Source organism: Helianthus annuus, chromosome 16 (genome assembly GCF_002127325.2).
Source record: "Helianthus annuus cultivar XRQ/B chromosome 16, HanXRQr2.0-SUNRISE, whole genome shotgun sequence".
Classification (NCBI taxonomy): domain Eukaryota; kingdom Viridiplantae; phylum Streptophyta; class Magnoliopsida; order Asterales; family Asteraceae; genus Helianthus; species Helianthus annuus.
In genome coordinates, this window is record NC_035448.2 from 72,503,561 (window position 1) to 72,523,642 (window position 20,082).

Below are 20,082 nucleotides of genomic sequence, written 5' to 3' on the forward strand. Positions count from 1 at the left end.
ACGTAGTACATTGTTTCACATTGCATTACTGTTGCATATGCTCATCCAGCATATGAACACATTACACTACATTTTGAACCGTTGTACTCTACAATACATTTCATGCTACGTACGCCCATTGTGTGCATACGTAGTACATTGTTTCACATTGCATTTCTGTTGCACATGCTCATCCAGCATATGAACACATTATACTACATTTTGAACCGTTGTAACCATTTGACTATGTGAACCGTCTTAACCCTTCAATTTCATGAACCGTTTGTAACCATTGAACCATGTAAACCAGTTGTATCCGTTGACATGGATTACATTTGACAATAGACATTTGACTATACATGAACATTTCTACCGTTGTTAAACATTTCATCTTGATGGTTTGGTTTGAGTAAGTGATTTAAGTAACGAGGCATGTGTAATATGATACAAGCATGGTGGATACGCCGCTGGTACTTCCTATATATAAGTGTTTGTATGGTATTACATATCGTAGCGTTATTTGAATCATTTCAATTTGAAACATAGAACATTTTATACAAATAACACGCTTTTCACAAGACATTGATTTACAAACAACAAATCTTATACAAACTCTTTTTTTACATGGTTATTCAGTTAACCATGCATTGTTCTCTTATTTATACATTTCATTTGATCTTACCGTTTTTCAAATGATTTACAAGACAAAGCAAAATACGAGGTTCATGACAAAACATTTTCTCAAACTCAAGTCATGAATTCCGTTTTCACAAAACCAATGTATCTCACAGGCATTTTTATGCTGACGTACCTATTTTCACATGTGTTTTCAGGAGATGATGCATAGGACTTATCAAGACATACTTAGGCGGACCTGTGCCTTAGTGACTTAAAACGAGACAAGAACTAGTTAATTTATGTTATGTACACTTTGATTCTTGTTTAGACAATGTAAACTTTCATGTTTGATTTATAAAACGAAACTTCATTTGCCATGGATTTGAAACAATTGATTCTGTTACAACACTCCCCGACGTTTCCGCCACGTTTTGTATGTTCTACGTGGTCGGGGTGTGACAGAAAAGATGGTATCAGAGCCAATGGTTATAGGGAATTAGGTTATTAGTAATGCTTTGACCTAGTCTATAACCTTCCTAGGAACCTAATGCGAGTTTACTTGCGTTTAGTCACAAAACAATACCGTCACCTACCCTTAGGCGACGACCACAACAAGAACATAAATTTCAAACCGCCTTGAAAGCTAATCATCTGTTCTAGGATGATTGATTACTAGGTTTTGAACCCTCTATTGTAAGGTTTTGAACCCTTTGTTATAAGGTTTTGAACCCCTTTGAATTTTCAAAACTCCCGTCAAAGTTTTGGGTCCTAAATAGTGTGAACACGTGCGAACTGGAAGGGTGAATGCCTGTACCCTGGGTTTTCTGTCTAAGGTTAGAGTGTTCGTACAAATCCGCATAATCGGACCAGTCACTCTTACCTGGGAACTCTTGGGGTGAGTGTCCGCTTATAGGCGAGCATGTCTTCGCGATACACTATGAGGATCTATTTGCTTTGATTCAGCCCTGGTGTTGTTTGTTTGCTTCATGATTCAAACAAGTGACCATCAACCGTGATTATGGTCAGTGATTGTAACATCCTATTCTTACCCAATACCATTTTATTTGTTTCCTTTCATGTTTTCCTCTTTTAGAATGCCTCCTCGACGCGAACACCAGATAGCAACTGCCGAGCTGGCAGAAATTATTGCGCAGCAGATGGCTGCTCAATTCCCAAATCTCTTTGCTCAATGGAACCAAGCCAACAACAACAACAATGGTACATGCAATTTCAAGAACTTTAACTCAGCTAAACCACTCAAGTTTAGTGGTTCTGAGGGAGCAACTGGGCTTCTCCAATGGTTCGAGAGCATCGAGAATACCTTTCGCCACGTGCAGTGTCCGGAAAATCGCAAGGTCGAGTTTTCTTCGAGTGTGTTTCAAAAGAGGGCTCTTACATGGTGGAACGGGGTAATGAGAGACCATGGTGCAGATGTTGCTCTAGCACAAACATGGGCTGAACTGAGAGCACTTATGATGAGAGAGTTTTGTCCTCGTCATGAACAACGAGCGTTGGAGAAGGAGTTTGATGATTTGAAACAAGATAGTGGCGAACACAGGGCATATACTGATAGGTTTGAGGAGTTGAGTCTACTTTGCCCGACTATGGTCGCCCCACTCGACAAGGCTATCGAAAGGTACATCGACGGCCTGCCTGACTCGGTACAAGACATTGTCACTGGTAGCAACCCTACCACACTCCGTCAGGCCATTGAGCTATCTGCAACCTTGACTGAATCGCAGATCAGAAAGCATAAACTTTTTCGAAAAGGTGACAAGAAATCGGCCGGGGAATCGAACCCAATCGAGGAATCAAAGACCATGGATGAACAGACTGAATCTCCTAAGAAGTCAAGGAAGCGAAAGGCTTCTCAGAACTTCGCCGTGGTCGCTCACAATGGTCAAGCCGTCCCCAACCAACCAGCTCAACCCCCTGCGAGAAAACCATACAATGGAACTGCACCCTTGTGCAACCAATGTAGCCTCCATCATCACGCCAATGTACAGTGCCGCAAATGCCAAACTTGTGGACTCATAGGCCATACAACAAGAATCTGCCCAGCTGCAGCTGCACCAAACCAAGCTGGCAACAATCCCGCTCAAGGTCGTTTCCTACCAGGTTCTTGTTTCAACTGTGGCGAGATGGGTCATTTCCGAAGAAATTGTCCAAAGCTTGCTAATGCAAATCCAGCACAAGGATGATCACCCGACTGACTAGAAGACAACATCGTTTAGAAATAATCATGTCTTATGTATTAAGTTTCTTTTGTTGTCAAGATCCAAGGAACAGTTGATATCGTTGTTTATAAATAAATCTTTCATTTACATTGCAATGTATTTCTATGGTTGCATGTATAAACGACATATCCCTTGCAATACCGACAATCAAGGAACCGCATTCCTTGAAGAACAAACTACCCCCAAAATTCTCCCATTCTATAATCGCTTGCGTCTTCCACGGAATTCCTAAGTACCCGTTTATTCTAAGGAAACGAAGTACAAGGCGCAGGTTACAACACAAGACGAATACCCAAGGTACCACTATAAATCCTTAATAGGGTACCTAGGAATTTCCTGTAAGTCTTTAATTGTTGTATACCTTCATTCGAATGTGGTGATTCCTTGTAATCAAAAATCGAATTTTGGGAGATCTTTCTATCTTCTCAGATAGATTCCAGTGAACATTGAGATCCGTCGACAGGTTTCCATATCCGTATTCAATCGATAACAAGTTAATAACAAATTATGATCAAATTAAACAATTATGTGACTATGTGCTTATGTGTTTCCTTATGTATTGTTGTGTGATCCAAATTATGTTATCCAAATCTTCGTAGAATCTTACATATCCGAGTACAAGAGATTCATAGTAGGATGCCCAAAGGTATTACTTAAAATCCTCAATGGACTTCTATGTTATAGTTAAGTCCCTCGGATTATAAAGTACTACTTCATAATTAGACCCCTTGAGTGGTCTAGCTAAACAGATTCATCCAAAAATCTGGTTAGGGATATCATGTGATGATATAGCTGAAAGGACTCCTTGGTGGCCTAACCAAGAGGATCCCCTGTCGATCTAATTAAAAGGAACCGATGGAAGTCTAGTCACCCTCGTCACAAGTTTGATATCCTTCCCCAAAACATTACAAAACAAACTGTGCGGACTGTGCAAGGGATTACGTAATTATGGATGCATACATAATTATGGAATTTAGTGCACAGAAATCACAGCAAGTTCTGTCATGTGTCTAGAGTTAACCCTATTCATTTCCATTTCTGATGAAGCATCCGTTGAGGAAAAATGAACTAGCTATTCATTTTTCACTTCTGAAGAATATCCGTTGAGGAAATGAATATCCGTTTATCCTTCATTTCCAAATCTGAAGAATACCCGTCGAGGAAAATGACTCCGTTTGTTCATTTTCGTTCTGAAGATTTATCCGTTGAGGAAATGAATATCCGTTTATCCTTCATTTCCAAATCTGAAGAATACCTGTCGAGGAAAATGACTCCGTTTGTTCATTTTCGTTCTGAAGATTTATCCGTTGAGGAAATGAATATCCGTTTATCCTTCATTTCCAAATCTGAAGAATACCCGTTGAAGATGACCCCGTTTGCTCATTTTCGTTTCTGAAGATTTATCCGTTGAGGAAATGAATATCCGTTGTGTAATCCTTCATTTCCAACTCTGAGGAAGCAACCGTTGAAGATGACTCCGTTAGTTCATTTTCGTTTCTGAAGATTATCCGTTGAGGAAATGAATATCCGTTGTGTAATACTTCATTTCCAACTCTGAGGAAGCAACCGTTGAAGATGACCCCGTTTGTTCATTTTCGTTTCTGAAGATTATCCGTTGAGGAAATGAATATCCGTTGTGTAATCCTTCATTTCCAACTCTGAGGAAGCAACCGTTGAAGATGACTACGTTAGTTCATTTTCGTTTCTGCAGATTATCCGTTGAGGAAATGAATATCCGTTGTGTAATACTTCATTTCCAACTCTGAGGAAGCAACCGTTGAAGATGACCCCGTTTGTTCATTTTCGTTTCTGAAGATTATCCGTTGAGGAAATGAATATCCGTTGTGTAATCCTTCATTTCCAATTCTGATGAAGCAACCATTGAAAATGACCCGTCTGTTCATTTTCATTTCGGAAGAATGACCGTTAAGGAAATGACAAGATATTGCCTTACATATCATTGGTGGTTATTTGGCAAATTCACAAATAGACTCCTACGAATAAATTTCGGGACGAAATTTCCTAAAGTAAGGGAGACTGTGACACCTGTGTCACCGCGACCATCAAACAAATACCAAGCCAATGAAATAGTGTATTTCATACTTGGGATCTTGTATAAATATGTGTATGTTTTGCACATATCAATTATTGTTCAATTTCAAACTCTACATTGCTTTCTAGAGCATTATACGCAAACTGGTGCGTAAACGTACTCAGTTTAATGCGACAAATACTCCGGAACATCAACATATACTCAACATACCTTAAATAACCTTTACATAACTTAGAAATAAGTTTTGAAGGCTTGGGTATAGCAAAAACAAGTTAATTCGCTTACAGGGACTAAACTTGACAAACTGCGAAAGTATGCCAATTTGAACTGTAACGAACATTCCGGAACATGTTCATAAGTTAAACATACCCTAAATATCCTCTACATAGCTTAGAAATAGGCTTTGAGGTGTTTGGTATGCTAAAACAAACTTTTGGATCATTCAGGGACTAAAAGTGTCAAAAAGTGCACAAGTTTGCACTTTCGCGCATAACTTACGTTCTGAATACATCCGGACATCCAAAAATTTATGTAAGCATCCTTATATTATGCCTTAGGGTTGGGCATGAGAAAAATCCATTCGTCGCGTCATTTGGATCGTCTTTCGCGCTTATGCGCATTCCGTCGTAATTAAGCGAACATCGCAATCGTACGGCCAAACGAACCGACATCCGGAATATTTTTGAGCATATTTCATGTCCCCTACACTTTAACTTCATCTTAGAGCCTTGAAATGAGGTTAACGGGGCTTAAACGTGCCAAAAATGGGCCAAAATACGTGTTTCTGAAGTGCAGGGACCAAAATTGTAAATTCTGATCTGGGAACCTTAGGCGGGGCGCGTAAGGATTTACCAAATCCTTACGCGGGGCGCGTGAGACTGTCAGACAGAAAAATCTTTGCATTTAATGCAGTTTGGCCTTTCGTTCGATCAAGGGGCAATGCCCTTTCACCCAATCAGGAGCCAAGGGCCAAGTTCTGACTTACCACAAGAATTTGACAAGTGTACGCTCGAGATCGCGGCACGATATTCGATAAACGATCCTAACGGTTCCACTTTTCCTATAAATACCCCCCCCCCTTTGTTCCAAAAACCCACAAAATCTGATCTTAAGGCTCTAAGTTGGAACCATTGTTCCATACCTGAGCTATTTGATCTAGATTAGCACTCGGGGACCTTCCGTAAGTCTTCTTTCGCTCTTTTATCGCTTTTCGAGTCCGAAAGTCAACATTTTGTTGACTTTCTGCATTGACCAGCTTATGGTCGATGCGAAGTTCATGGAACTTCATAACGTGAGCGTGATCACGATGGTTATAGTCCGTAGTGACCATACCTACTGATCACCACGTTAACTAGGCTCAGTGACGGGTCGTAGTTTCGGCCAAAATGTGCATTCTTGCATATTTTGTAACCAAACTACTCGTGAGCATCAAAGCCGTTTGTTTTGATGTCAAACCTGTTTTCTAAACATAGTTAAGCATGTTCTAACATGCTTAGCTCGTCACTTTTAGTTTAGTGCTTATACAGGGTCGTAAGGTAAGCGATCTAAACCATCGCTTACACTTTCGAACCCGACCCATTTGGTCGATCTTTAGGATCCGACCAAACACATTAGGTGACCATAGCTATAACCTTCCGAGGTTATACCTTGTGGTCACGATGTTAGGCGTTCCAGACGCGTTCTACGCGAACGACGCGTTAGGGTAGCCTAAGCAACCTAAACGGGTCATGATGGGGCGTAAGCACTTAGGTTAGGTTTCATTTTAGTATGCAGGCTTTGTTAACCCATATTACACGATTCTCCATACTCGTTTGGTTTACGAACCCGCATACTATCCGACCCTCCGATTTTGGTCCGGTATATTAATATAGCTACCTATTAGGTGCCGTTTGATATCCCGTGACCTCTAGCATTATCTGGTTATTATACAAGGGATTCAAAGCAATCTCAGGTGAGTACATTGAACCCCTCTTTTACTGTTTTCTAAACTGTTTTGGGGTGAAACACATGTGCCTATCTGTTACTTTCATGCTTTCCTGTTTTCACATCATATACTTGCTATGTTCAATAGTACATATATAGTACATGATTTCATTGTGTTTATGCTATGTATGTCCATCGTGTGCATACTTAGCACAACACTTTACATTACATTTTCATGCTATGTATGCCCATTGTGTGCGTACTTAGTACATTGTTTTACATTACATGCTATGTATGCCCATTGTGTGCATACTTAGTACATTGTTGCACATTGCATTACTGTTGCATATGCTCATCCAGCATATGAACACATTACACTACATTTTGAACCGTTGTACTCTACAATACATTTCATGCTACGTACGCCCATTGTGTGCATACGTAGTACATTGTTTCACATTGCATTACTGTTGCATATGCTCATCCAGCATATGAACACATTACACTACATTTTGAACCGTTGTACTCTACAATACATTTCATGCTACGTACGCCCATTGTGTGCATACGTAGTACATTGTTTCACATTGCATTTCTGTTGCACATGCTCATCCAGCATATGAACACATTATACTACATTTTGAACCGTTGTAACCATTTGACTATGTGAACCGTCTTAACCCTTCAATTTCATGAACCGTCTGTAACCATTGAACCGTGTAAACCAGTTGTATCCGTTGACATGGATTACATTTGACAATAGACATTTGATTATACATGAACATTTCTACCGTTGTTAAACATTTCATCTTGATGGTTTGGTTTGAGTAAGTGATTTAAGTAACGAGGCATGTGTAATATGATACAAGCATGGTGGATACGCCGCTGGTACTTCCTATATATAAGTGTTTGTATGGTATTACATATCGTAGCGTTATTTGAATCATTTCAATTTGAAACATAGAACATTTTATACAAATAACACGCTTTTCACAAGACATTGATTTACAAACAACAAATCTTATACAAACTCTTTTTTTTACATGGTTATTCAGTTAACCATGCATTGTTCTCTTATTTATACATATCATTTGATCTTACCGTTTTTCAAATGATTTACAAGACAAAGCAAAATACGAGGTTCATGACTAAACATTTTCTCAAACTCAAGTCATGAATTCCGTTTTCACAAAACCAATGTATCTCACAGGCATTTTTATGCTGACGTACCTATTTTCACATGTGTTTTCAGGAGATGATGCATAGGACTTATCAAGACATACTTAGGCGGACCTGTGCCTTAGTGACTTAAAACGAGACAAGAACTAGTTAATTTATGTTATGTACACTTTGATTCTTGTTTAGACAATGTAAACTTTCATGTTTGATTTATAAAACGAAACTTCATTTGCCATGGATTTGAAACAATTGATTCTGTTACAACACTCCCCGACGTTTCCGCCACGTTTTGTATGTTCTACGTGGTCGGGGTGTGACAAAAAATGCCTATGGTTTGGATGCTTCCTATGTCGTGTCACATGTTAATGGCCTTGCAACACATTAACAACTTGATACATACAGAAATACGTGATTTATACAATATACATACCATGTTGTTCATACAAAGTATACAAACATTCAATACAAGAATTGCATGAATTCACACCAACATTATGTTGATGTTTTTCCAAAACTCACATGTATTTCAGGTAACTAAAGTGGATGTGCGCACGGTCCTACTCTTGCTCGCGGATGTCGTTTATGTTTACTTTTGAATAAAGTTGTAAACTTTCAGACAATATGTTGTCTCGTGATGTAAACACTTAATCTATGTTTTCAGTAATGTAATGTTTTGGGTATTTGAAGTTATTTTTACGAGCATGTAGTATGTTTACCTTTCGTATGCAATGAGAACCTTTCATGATCACACCTCGTGCTTCCGCCTAAGAAAGGGGTGTGACAGTTCACGTCCCTGTGCATTGGCGAGGATTTGCGTAACTCAGATGGCAATCCGATTAATCACGTCATCTCCTAAGTTTACAGGTTCACTATGACAAGCAGGATTAACTGAGGGGTTAGGTTGACAATTGTTGTTAACCGAAGGTTCTGCCGACATTTTCTATATTTTCAAGAAAAATACTACTTCAATATTCGAGCACTTAGAATAATTAATTTACATAATACAACAAGTTTCAAATGTAACATATTGAAACAGACCTCTATTATCCCTTTATATATATATATATATATATATATATATATATATACATATTTATTTATTTAGTATTGCTGCTACTACTACTGCCACTACTACCATTATTATTATTATTATTAATATTATTATTATTATTGTTGTTGTTGTTGTTGTTGTTCTTATTCTTATTATTATTATTATTATTATTATTATTATTATTATTATTATTATTATTATTATTATTATTATTATTATTATTATTATTATTATTATTATTATTATTATTATTATTATTATTGTTGTTATTATTTTCTCCTAACGAGTAAAGGGGCAAGATTTATGGGTAATTGTTGTTGAGGGTGGTGGGTTTAAAGTGGTAACCAAATGAGGGTTCATAGGCTGTAACTATTACTAGGGGTATCTTCTAATAACTCTGTACCCTTAGTAAGTTCATACCTGGATTTATCTATAACTCGTATTTCAAAGTCAGCCAGAGCATTCTTCTTATAAATCAACTACTTTACCACCCATGACATCCTAATAAATACTTAAGATGGTGTGTTTTCTTAGGTTGAAGCCTAAGTATCCATACCATATACCTAATTCGCTAAAACCTTTGTCTCTGATACCAACTGTAACACCACACCCAGATAAGGATGCACCATATACAATTGATACCAACTTACAAGGAAACACTTATTTTATTAATACAACTTATTGTAAGGTACAAACGTTGTAAACTTAAAAGTACAAAGTTGGGTCAATAATTCTTAGCCGTTCATATAAAATTTCCACTAGATAAACAAGTCTTGGATACTTTATTCTACTAGCCACACATATCTGAGATTAACAACACGCACATAATTAACCATCATTACCTATGATACATGCTTAAAAGACGTCAGCTATTACTCGTGAGTTTATGAATATACACAAGTTATAAATCACATCAATTAATCATGACTTGTACCCGCCCATGTCATCATAACCCAACGTTACCACGTAACTTACATAACCATACAGTTAATGCCGACTACACCACGGGTGCAGTACCGACAAATCCCGTAGTAGCGGCACATATAAGGGACCACAAACATCATGTGTATGTCATGCTCAGGTTATGTTAGTGCAGTAATGTCTATCGCCTTCGTCAATCCGAGCCGTAGCGAGAAACTGAAGATAACGAGTCTTTATAGAGTTATATCTAGTCAAAACGCAAGGTGGCAATTTTGTAATTAATGAAAAGTTTCATTAAAAGCCTTGGCCTATAAATAGGGAGTTATAGTGTTAGAGTTAAGACTTTTGCGCATTTGACTTTTAGGAGAGCTAATCTTAGAGAGAGAAAGTCTAGAGAGAGAAAGTTCTCTACGTGATTCTCGGTGCATATACTCGTCATATTAATTCAATAGAATCACGGTTATAGTACGTTCTCGTGTGTTCGGTCACGTTCGTGTACGGATTCCGCACGTCAGACGTTCGTTACGCAATCGTTTGGTGTCAAAACCGATCCTACAAGTGGTATCAGAGCAGGAGCTCGATTGCACTGATCAAACACATAGATTCGTACCAGATTTCATCGATTTTAGATCCGAATTTCATCTATTTCTTCATCTTTTTCATTTTTATCACGTTTTTCACTAAAAATCGTCAAATTGAACAGGTTTTTACGGCCGAAAATTCATGATTTTTTATATGTTGTGCGAAAACACCTGATCTATAACCCTACCAAGTTTCAGATCCTAATTCCTAGTCGTTTAGGAGAAATCTGAGTTTTTAGGTCCGATTTCGTGTAAACAGCCTGATTCCGCTTGAAAGTTCACCTTAATTTCGCTTGAAAGTGCCTTATTTCGCTTGAAATACACCTTATTCCGCTTGAAATTGTCTGTGTTAGTTCAAATGGAATCAGATTCTGCTCCAAAATCACTAATTTTGCTTGAATTTGCCGGTTATTTCAAACGGAATCAGATTCCGCTTGAACATTATTGCCTGATTTCGCTTGAACAGTCATCATTTCGTTTGAATCAAAAACGGCTGCATGTGATTATAAATCAGATCCACTAAACGTTGAAAGGTCAAATTAACAAGTGTTGAGTGTATCAGGTCATTAATGCATGTGAAACTGGTTACTTGAATACATGTGAAACTTTATCGTGACTTAGAGAGTGTCGGCCATATATCATGGAATTTTGTCGGCTAGCTTTATTTGATTAGAATAGACCTTCACGTGAATCCATACAAATGGCCCAATCAAGTTTACCATAGTTAACAGCCCAATCATAATTTGAAAACTGGATTGATTGTCGGCCAAGTAATGGTGTCTGTCTATTATCTCAAGAGGTCTAATCAGATTAGTGGTGATTGTGGTCGAATTGCATTTTAGATATTCAAACAATTCATGAGAATTCATATCACTTCGGTACTGTTCTAGGCGGCCCAATCAAATTCATGTACTGACCTAAAGTCCATTACATATTTGCAGCCCAATCAAAGACAACTTAAAATTGTGGGCTGCGTGCAATGTATTAGGGCACACGGGGTGGTCCGTTATACCACCCCCATCACTCGTGATAGTGTTGTGGAACACTGCCGCCTCTATGTATATAACGAGTGATATATATAAGGCGTTGAACAATCATTGAGGGATGTGTATGACTTGTACATTGTGTATTAATACTTGTACATTGGAATCCCATCACTAGTGATGACCCCCCCCCCACTACATTTCTATCACTAGTGATAGAATATTGGGTGATAACATGGCATGATTTGATTGGATAGTGGTAGTGATAGACTTCTATCACTAGTAACCACCCCTCCTCCCCTTAAAAAGAAGTAATTGTCGGTCCACTTGTAATAATCGGCCCAATCATAGTCGGTTATCACTTATTGATTGTCGGTTCAGTGGATTATTCACGGTAACAGTCAACTATAATTCGTAGCCCAAACAAGAGTATCGGCCCAAGTAATTTTTGATTGAAGGGCCATGTGAACAGATAATATTGATAAGCCCATTCATTTAGTGATTTCACCCGAACAACATTGGATTGAATTCGCAAATCTTCGACACGAGTCTTAGATTGATTTCACAAACACACACTTTCACATATTCAATCCGTTTGAACTGGTTGCTTGTTTGTTTGTTTGCAGGTGATTCGAGGTGATTTACAAGGTGCAATTTTGTGGACTTTGAACTTAAATAAAAAAAATTTGAATCAAGTCACTTAACAAAGAAATTGTGATCAAAATGTTTGATGAACAGGAAAACAAGAATCTTGAAAATATAAATAATTGGCCTAGTGAATCTTGGTATGAAAGGAGAAACGATAAGAATGTTTATGTTAAAAGATTCGAAAATTTCTTGTGTATGAAGAATGAATCATTGGAGAAGCTGGATCAACGGTTTGATGAGTTAATTAACAAGTTGGATAGATGTGAGATAAGGTTTTCAAATGATGAAAAAAATTCAAAATTTGCGGATGCATTACCTTTGGAATGGAATGAATTCTTGAGTGAACTGAAAAGGGATTCTAGTTTTTCATACTTTGGTTTAAGAGATTTCATCAATAAGCTTAAACTAGACAAGCTTGATAAAGACAAAAGAAAAGAGAAGTTGATGAATGAAATAAAAGAGGATTTAGAAAAAAATCAATTTGGATGTGATTATTGAAATGAGGAAAAGAATCTCTGTGTGTCTTGCTGCAAAAACTGTCATGAAATATGATCTTAAGAGAGTGTAGGATCGTGTATCGACCCGAACGAGTCGTTCAGAGGAGTTTTGATCTATTTCAGGTGCGGAAAACAAGAAATAGATGTAGAAACAGCTTAATGTTCAACTTAAACACTCTTCTGATTGATATTATAGCAATTACAATCAGGAAACACACCGGCAGCACCTCGGTATGATTTACAACCAACTACTCAACTGATTTCGCCTGAACCACAACTAACCTATATATAGTAACTCTGATTCCGCTTGAACATGCTCAAGCAGAATCTGTTCAATCGAAACCTTCAATCTTTACAACTTAAGCGAAATAAGACTTTGTGATTTCGCTTGACGGAATCGGCCTAAATGACATGAAATCCTGCTATTTCCTCGAATAACGTGCCCTGAACTAACCTATCTAGACTAAGACTCGATACAAGACGAAGTTGACAGATGCATGCACTAACAGACTCCCTCTCAGATGTTGACGAGTCTCACATGTCGAGTCTTTGCAACTTCAGTCTTGATCCGTCTCTAGGCTTCAAACTCTATCAATCAGCATCAACAGACTCTCCTAAACAATGTGCTGGCATTCCTTAAGTTCATCAGCATTATCTGCTTCAGGATCGTAGTCTGGCTCATATCCCAACATCACCTAGCTCTATTCTTCAGTTCAGAGTCCTCGGGTATTGGAAAACTTGGCTTTCTCTAAACACAAGGTTATTAAGATCGATCAGCCTGGTTTCAAGATCGTAACCTGGCTCACGTTCTGCTCAAGTTATCTGCACAATCTCTACCTCAAAGTAAATCTTTACATATTTCAAATATAGATGAGATGAATGCATTAACTCAGACTCCCTACTCACTACACGCATGATGAACCACTTGTTTGATTTACACAAAAACATTTTTCATTAAGCATAGACTCCCCCTCACTTCATGATCATCATGTTTAGCCCTTGGAATTTTGAAAATCAGCTTTCCAATATCAGTTGTCGAAAATCTTTTTGAATTTTTTTTTAAAATATTATGCTAAAACACACCAAAATCTTTTTGGATTTTTTAAGATAATAAAATGCAGTAAAGAAATATTTACAAACAATATTTTTGTGAGTTTGTGTAAGAGGATCATATCAGATTTTGAGACATATCACCAACACCATTAAGCTTGATTTCATTTTAAGTTCTAAACAATTCACCTAGATTGTCAGTATATTGGTCCACTTTAAATTTTCACACAAAATTTAACTGTTTCGAGATACGATATTAATGTCTTAAAGACTTAAACTTATTCGTATGTCCCACTACTTGAATATACTCCCGTATCCAGATCCCAATATTCAGTCTTACAGGTGAATATACCACAGATGATATCTGTAAAGGGGTTAGATGCGAGGGCCGTGAGAGCTCAGGTCGATACTTCCGTATACGCAGAGAGATGACGGCTTCGACTTTTAGAGGATCTTTTCTTCAACACCAATGATTATCAATTTTATTGTTTCATCAATTTGCTGAGGGTGATGCTATGTTTCAAGCATTTGCAGAAAGTATTATACGAGGACTAGGTCAGAATTTCCATTCAGCAGAAGCCCTGGGATAATACCCCAGATATCACTGAGTATAAAAACCTAGTATTTCAGAAAGAGGGACCTTTCAAACAAGATTTCGGGGGTTACCCATATATCCAAGAAATGTTACCAACAAGATAAGCAAGTTTGAATTTAGGTTTATATCTCGTAAACAATATACTGAATGTGTAAAAACCTACTGACACATCCGCAGTAAGATTGTTTATCACATTTTTGACCTTACAAACACATTTTAAAGAAAGTTTGAAAAACAAACTAAACTCTTGTCCCACTTAAAAAATTTTGAAAATAAACTATACAGAAAGTTGACAACTGATATCAAATCGCTTCAAATCGCCATTCACTAGGCATAAACAATCAGAACTCCCCTTTTCAACAAACTATTTTCTCATTAAGATTTCAAAACACTTTTAATCAAAATGATTTTTCCGGAAAATAAGTTTGATTTTACCAATTGTAGGGACTGGTTCATCAACTTGTTCAACTTTAACCACTTGTAGGAAATCAAGTACAACGTAATGTCCCTGATTTACCACTTGCAAGTATGCATCATCAAACCTCTATACCACTTGTAAAACTAATCATTTTTACCATATGTAGGAATAAAACATCTACACAAACCATTTTACCAATCAGGATGCCGATTCCTGCTTCGCACTTACCAACCTGGAAGCTCCGGCATAGTCCATCACCTGTAAAAATTTAACCATTTTAAAACCTTCTTACACACAAACATAATAAGAATGATGCCGATTCCTAATCCACGATTACAAACTTGGGATATCCGGCATTGTCACACCCCCAAATTACCACCTAGGGCGTATCCCTAATGGAGGTGTAACGATTCAACAAAGAGCCACCAATCATATCAAACACAAGTTATAATGTATTAAAATACTCAATTGAAAGAAATGTATCGTTTGAAAAGTTAAACCAAAACCAAAGTACTGAGCGGAAGTATAAATGAATAAGTGTGTAAATGTATCAAAACCAAATCAAAATAACTGTTTATTATGACCATAACCACTCCAGCAGCATCAGACAGCAAGCTCCCAAGTTCCTTCAATAGTTACCTACAAGCATGTAAACAAGTGTGTCAGACTACGCTGGTGAGTTCAAGGTTTGTGTTTGTTTACCAAGTAGTGTTACCAATCATGTGAGTAAAACAGTTTACAAGACAATAGGTTGTTTGTTGTTAAGATGTTTGATGTTTCGATGTTGTTATTACTCGAGTACCGAATGGCCATATGATATGTGATTGCCAACCCCAATGCCTCTATCAAAGCATTGGTCATGTTTTAAGGTAATTAGTTCACGCCCGTTCCCCTTGAACGTCGTGAGGGTGCCAAACCTAATAGCGCTATCAACTAATAACCCCCGTTGCCCTACAAGCAACGACCCGGTAGATGTAGTGGTCTTACAATGATAGAAAACTGAGTACGATAACCAACATCCCATTACACATGCATTCCCCCTCGGAATGTTACCCGTTATCCCTTCCCTGGGACCCATGCTTGAGAAAGAGCAATGAACTCACCTTAGGTTTGCTCGGTTTAGACAAGTGACTTGTTAATTTATTCAATACTCGCGACCTAAGAGAGTGTTTGGTGTTTATCAGTTTCACAATTCATTTTCGCGTAAGCCACATCAAGTATTATCACACCAGTCACGTATAATAGTTAAACAAGTAATGCACATGATCGTTAAATTCACTGATGTCTTTAATATCAAATAACACATTGAACCACACAATAATTCCCACAAATATAAACAATACATTTCTGGTCCTTGAACACTTAACCCTTTTCTCATCTATTCCGCACATTCTTATAGTCGGTACATACATTTTAGTGGGCTCGATTTAATCAGTATATAGTTCATTAATAGACATCCACTGTTGATCAACTCATCCCAAAATACACAGTTCGTAAATACATACATAAAAATCATCGAGGTCATTAACTCAAATTATTAACAAAACACATACTTGACTCAGGCAATCATTAACTCATGTGCAGGTTCACATATCCCAACCTCAACCACAATACCATAATAACCGAGCCCATCATTCTTATTTATTTAGTTTTATATGGCTTCACATAGTCAAAAGGTCATTGGACCGATCCTACCCCTCCGGCCATTAAACATGCAATCTAGTTCACCCCTTTATGCTATATCTTTATTATTTTCAAGCAAGCTATAATTGGCCTACACCCATGCATGTACAGTGGCCGACATCCTTACATGAATTCATGTTACTATTGGACCTCTCGATTTCACATATATATAACCTCCAAAGTTTTGTTTACATCACATGCAATTCTCTTCCATTTACAAGTATGGCCGACCACTTCAATGTTTTTCATGCAAACTTCAGTAATTAATATTCTGACAATTCGTATGCACATAAATTGATTACACCCAAATATTTGGTCCAATTAAATCAATCATCATTCTGCCCCCAACAGCGACTAGTTATGTGTTCACTTAATATTTAAAGTACTCAAAAAAAACTATTCACATTATCAACCAAATCATATTTGAAGCATTCAAAGGCGACTGGACCGTTCATACCCCCCATCAAATCTGGACGGTAGCCTATTATTGTGTCATGCAAAAGTCAATAAGAACATGCAACCATACTTACATATCCGACAAAAGGTAATTATCATGAACAAACAACCAATAAGAACATGGAAACTTACTAACCGACTAGATGAAACAAGGTTCTGTTCAGGGGGTTTCCTTCGATCGCCGATCGTAATTTATGAAGCAGTAGGGTTTGTTGTTTTAGTTTTTTAATCGATCTATTTATAATGATGTAATATTGCGTGTACTTGTTACCCAAGGAAGTAAATAGCCCAACTAATCATTTACTAGGCTGGGCAAAGGAAGTATTACGGTTAGGTTGCTGGCCGAAGTAGTGGGCTTAAGCCCAGGTAGAATAGGCTGCCAAAATAGAGAAGTAACAATTAATATTGACAATTAAGGGGGGGAAAGATCCGGCTTAGATTTGGGCCTCGTATGTGGGCTCTCGATTGCAAGTGCAAGCAATCATTTAATTAGGCTGGACCACAAAGGTTTTGGGTGCGGCCCACTCGAACATGAACACTAAAGTGTGGCCCGATGTACTAATATACGGTTACCGAATCATACAAACGCAGAACGTGTAACGCTTAAAGAGAAGTAACGAGGCGTTGAGACCACAAGGTTAAACGATACTAACCTGAAATGTTCGGGTTGTCACATCATCCCCAACTTGAAAGAAATTTCGTCCCGAAATTTGGCAAGCGCCAAATGTGAGAGAAACGAAGTGAGAAATCAGGATTGTTGCGGGTTCTGCTCAGTTGTGACATCATCCCCAACTTGAAGAGGAATCTCGCCCCGAGATTCACCAGTTTTGCTCGACTCGGCTTTGTCTTTAGGAAAAAGGTGAGGATACTTGAGCTTCATTTGATCCTCGCGCTCCCACGTGAACTCCGGTCCACGTCTTGAGTTCCAACGAACTCTAACGATGGGAATACGACTGTGTTTACGCACTTTGACCTCACGGTCCATGATCTCGATGGGTTCTTCAACAAACTGCAACTTGTCGTCGACTTTTAACTCTTGAAAAGGTACCGCTAACGGGTCATCAGCATAACACTTCTTTAACTGAGATACATGAAATACGTCGTGAACGTTACCCAGCTCAGTAGGTAACTCCAACCTATAGGCCACCTTACCGATACGCTCAAGAACTTTAAACGGCCCAACATAACGTGGGTTCAGCTTGCCACGCTTCCCAAAGCGTACAACCCCTTTCCACGGTGAGACTTTCAGCATGACGCGATCATCTACTTCGAACACTACCTCTTTGGCACGCTTGTCCGCATAGGCCTTCTGGCGGTCACGAGCAGCTGCCATACGTTCTCTAATTTTTACGATCATATCTGAAGTTTCGAGTACCATCTCAGGACCTGTGATCTGGCTATCACCCACCTCAGCCCAGCAGAGAGGTGAACGACACTTCCTCCCATACAGTGCCTCAAACGGTGCCGCTTTGATACTGGTGTGGTAGCTGTTATTGTAGGAAAACTCTACCAACGGCAAGTGCTTTTCCCATCCTTTCCCGAAATCAATAACGCATGCTCGCAACATGTCTTCTAGTGTTTGAATCGTGCGCTCACTCTGACCATCTGTCTGTGGATGATAAGTCGTGCTCATATCGAGACGTGAGCCGAATGACTTATGCATGGCCTGCCATAACTCTGAAGTAAAACGAGGATCTCGATCAGAAATAATAGAAGTCGGCACCCCGTGCCTAGAAACCACCTCTTTAAGGTACACTGCTGCGAGCTGCGAATACTTATCTGTCTCCTTGATTGCTAGAAAATGTGCTGACTTTGTAAGACGGTCGACAATCACCCATATAGTATCGTTCCCTGCCTGCGTTCTAGGTAACCCCGTAGCAAAATCCATAGCGATCTGTTCCCATTTCCACATAGGTATCTCCGGCTGCTGAAGTGGACCCGAAGGCTTCTGGTACTCTGCCTTGACCCTAGCACAGGTCAAACACTTACTCACGTAGGTGGCAATAATAGCTTTCATGTTCGGCCACCAATACAAAACCTTGAGGTCCTGGTACATCTTATCCGACCCTGGATGAATACAATATCGTGACTTGTGTGCTTCGTCCATCACAAGTTCCCGAAGATCACCAAATGAAGGAACCCATATCCGTTCCATGAAGTAGTAGATATTGTCAGACCGTTGTTCGAACTTCTTCTTGTGTAGCCCTCGTAATCCTTCGGCTTCGATGTTTTCTTCCTTTAACGCTTCAATCTGAGCTGAACGAATCCGGGCAGGTAAATCAGAGTGAATAGTAAGCTGTAGGGCACGAACACGCTTCTGCTTTGGTTCCTTACGACTAAGGGCATCAGCTACAACATTAGCTTTACCCGGATGATACTTGATAGCACACTCATAATCATTGAAAAGCTCGACCCAACGACGTTGCCGCATATTCAATTCCTTCTGGTCGAAGATATGTTGAAGACTCCTGTGATCGGTATAGATGGTACACTTGGTACCGTACAGGTAATGCCTCCAAATCTTCAACGCAAAGACTACGGCTCCTAACTCCAGGTCGTGTGTCGTATAGTTCTTCTCGTGCACCTTCAACTGTCGTGAAGCATAAGCTATCACCTTGTCTCGCTGCATCAACACGCAGCCGAGACCCTGAATAGACGCATCACAATAAACCACAAAATCTTCAGTACCCTCTGGTAGCGATAAGATCGGCGCGCTGCACAACTTCTGCTTTAAGAGCTGGAATGCTTCTTCTTGTTTCGACCCCCAAGAATAAACAACTTTCTTTTGAGTCAGAGCGGTGAGGGGTTGAGCAATCTTAGAAAAATCCCGGATAATCCGACGATAATATCCCGCAAGACCAAGAAATTGACGCACCTCTGAAGGATTCTTTGGTGCCGCCCAATTTCGAATGGCATCGATCTTGGCAGGATCCACATGAATACCCATTTCGTTAACGATGTGCCCGAGAAAGTGTACCTCCCGAATCCAGAAGTCACACTTAGAAAACTTTGCGTACAACTGCTCTTTCCTCAGGAGCTCCAGAATAAGACGAAGATGGCGCTCGTGGTCTTCCTTGTTCTTGGAGTAGATCAATATGTCGTCAATGAAAACGATAACGAAGTCGTCAAGGTAAGGTTTGCACACGCGGTTCATGAGATCCATGAAGACCGCTGGTGCGTTGGTCATCCCAAATGGCATAACCAGAAATT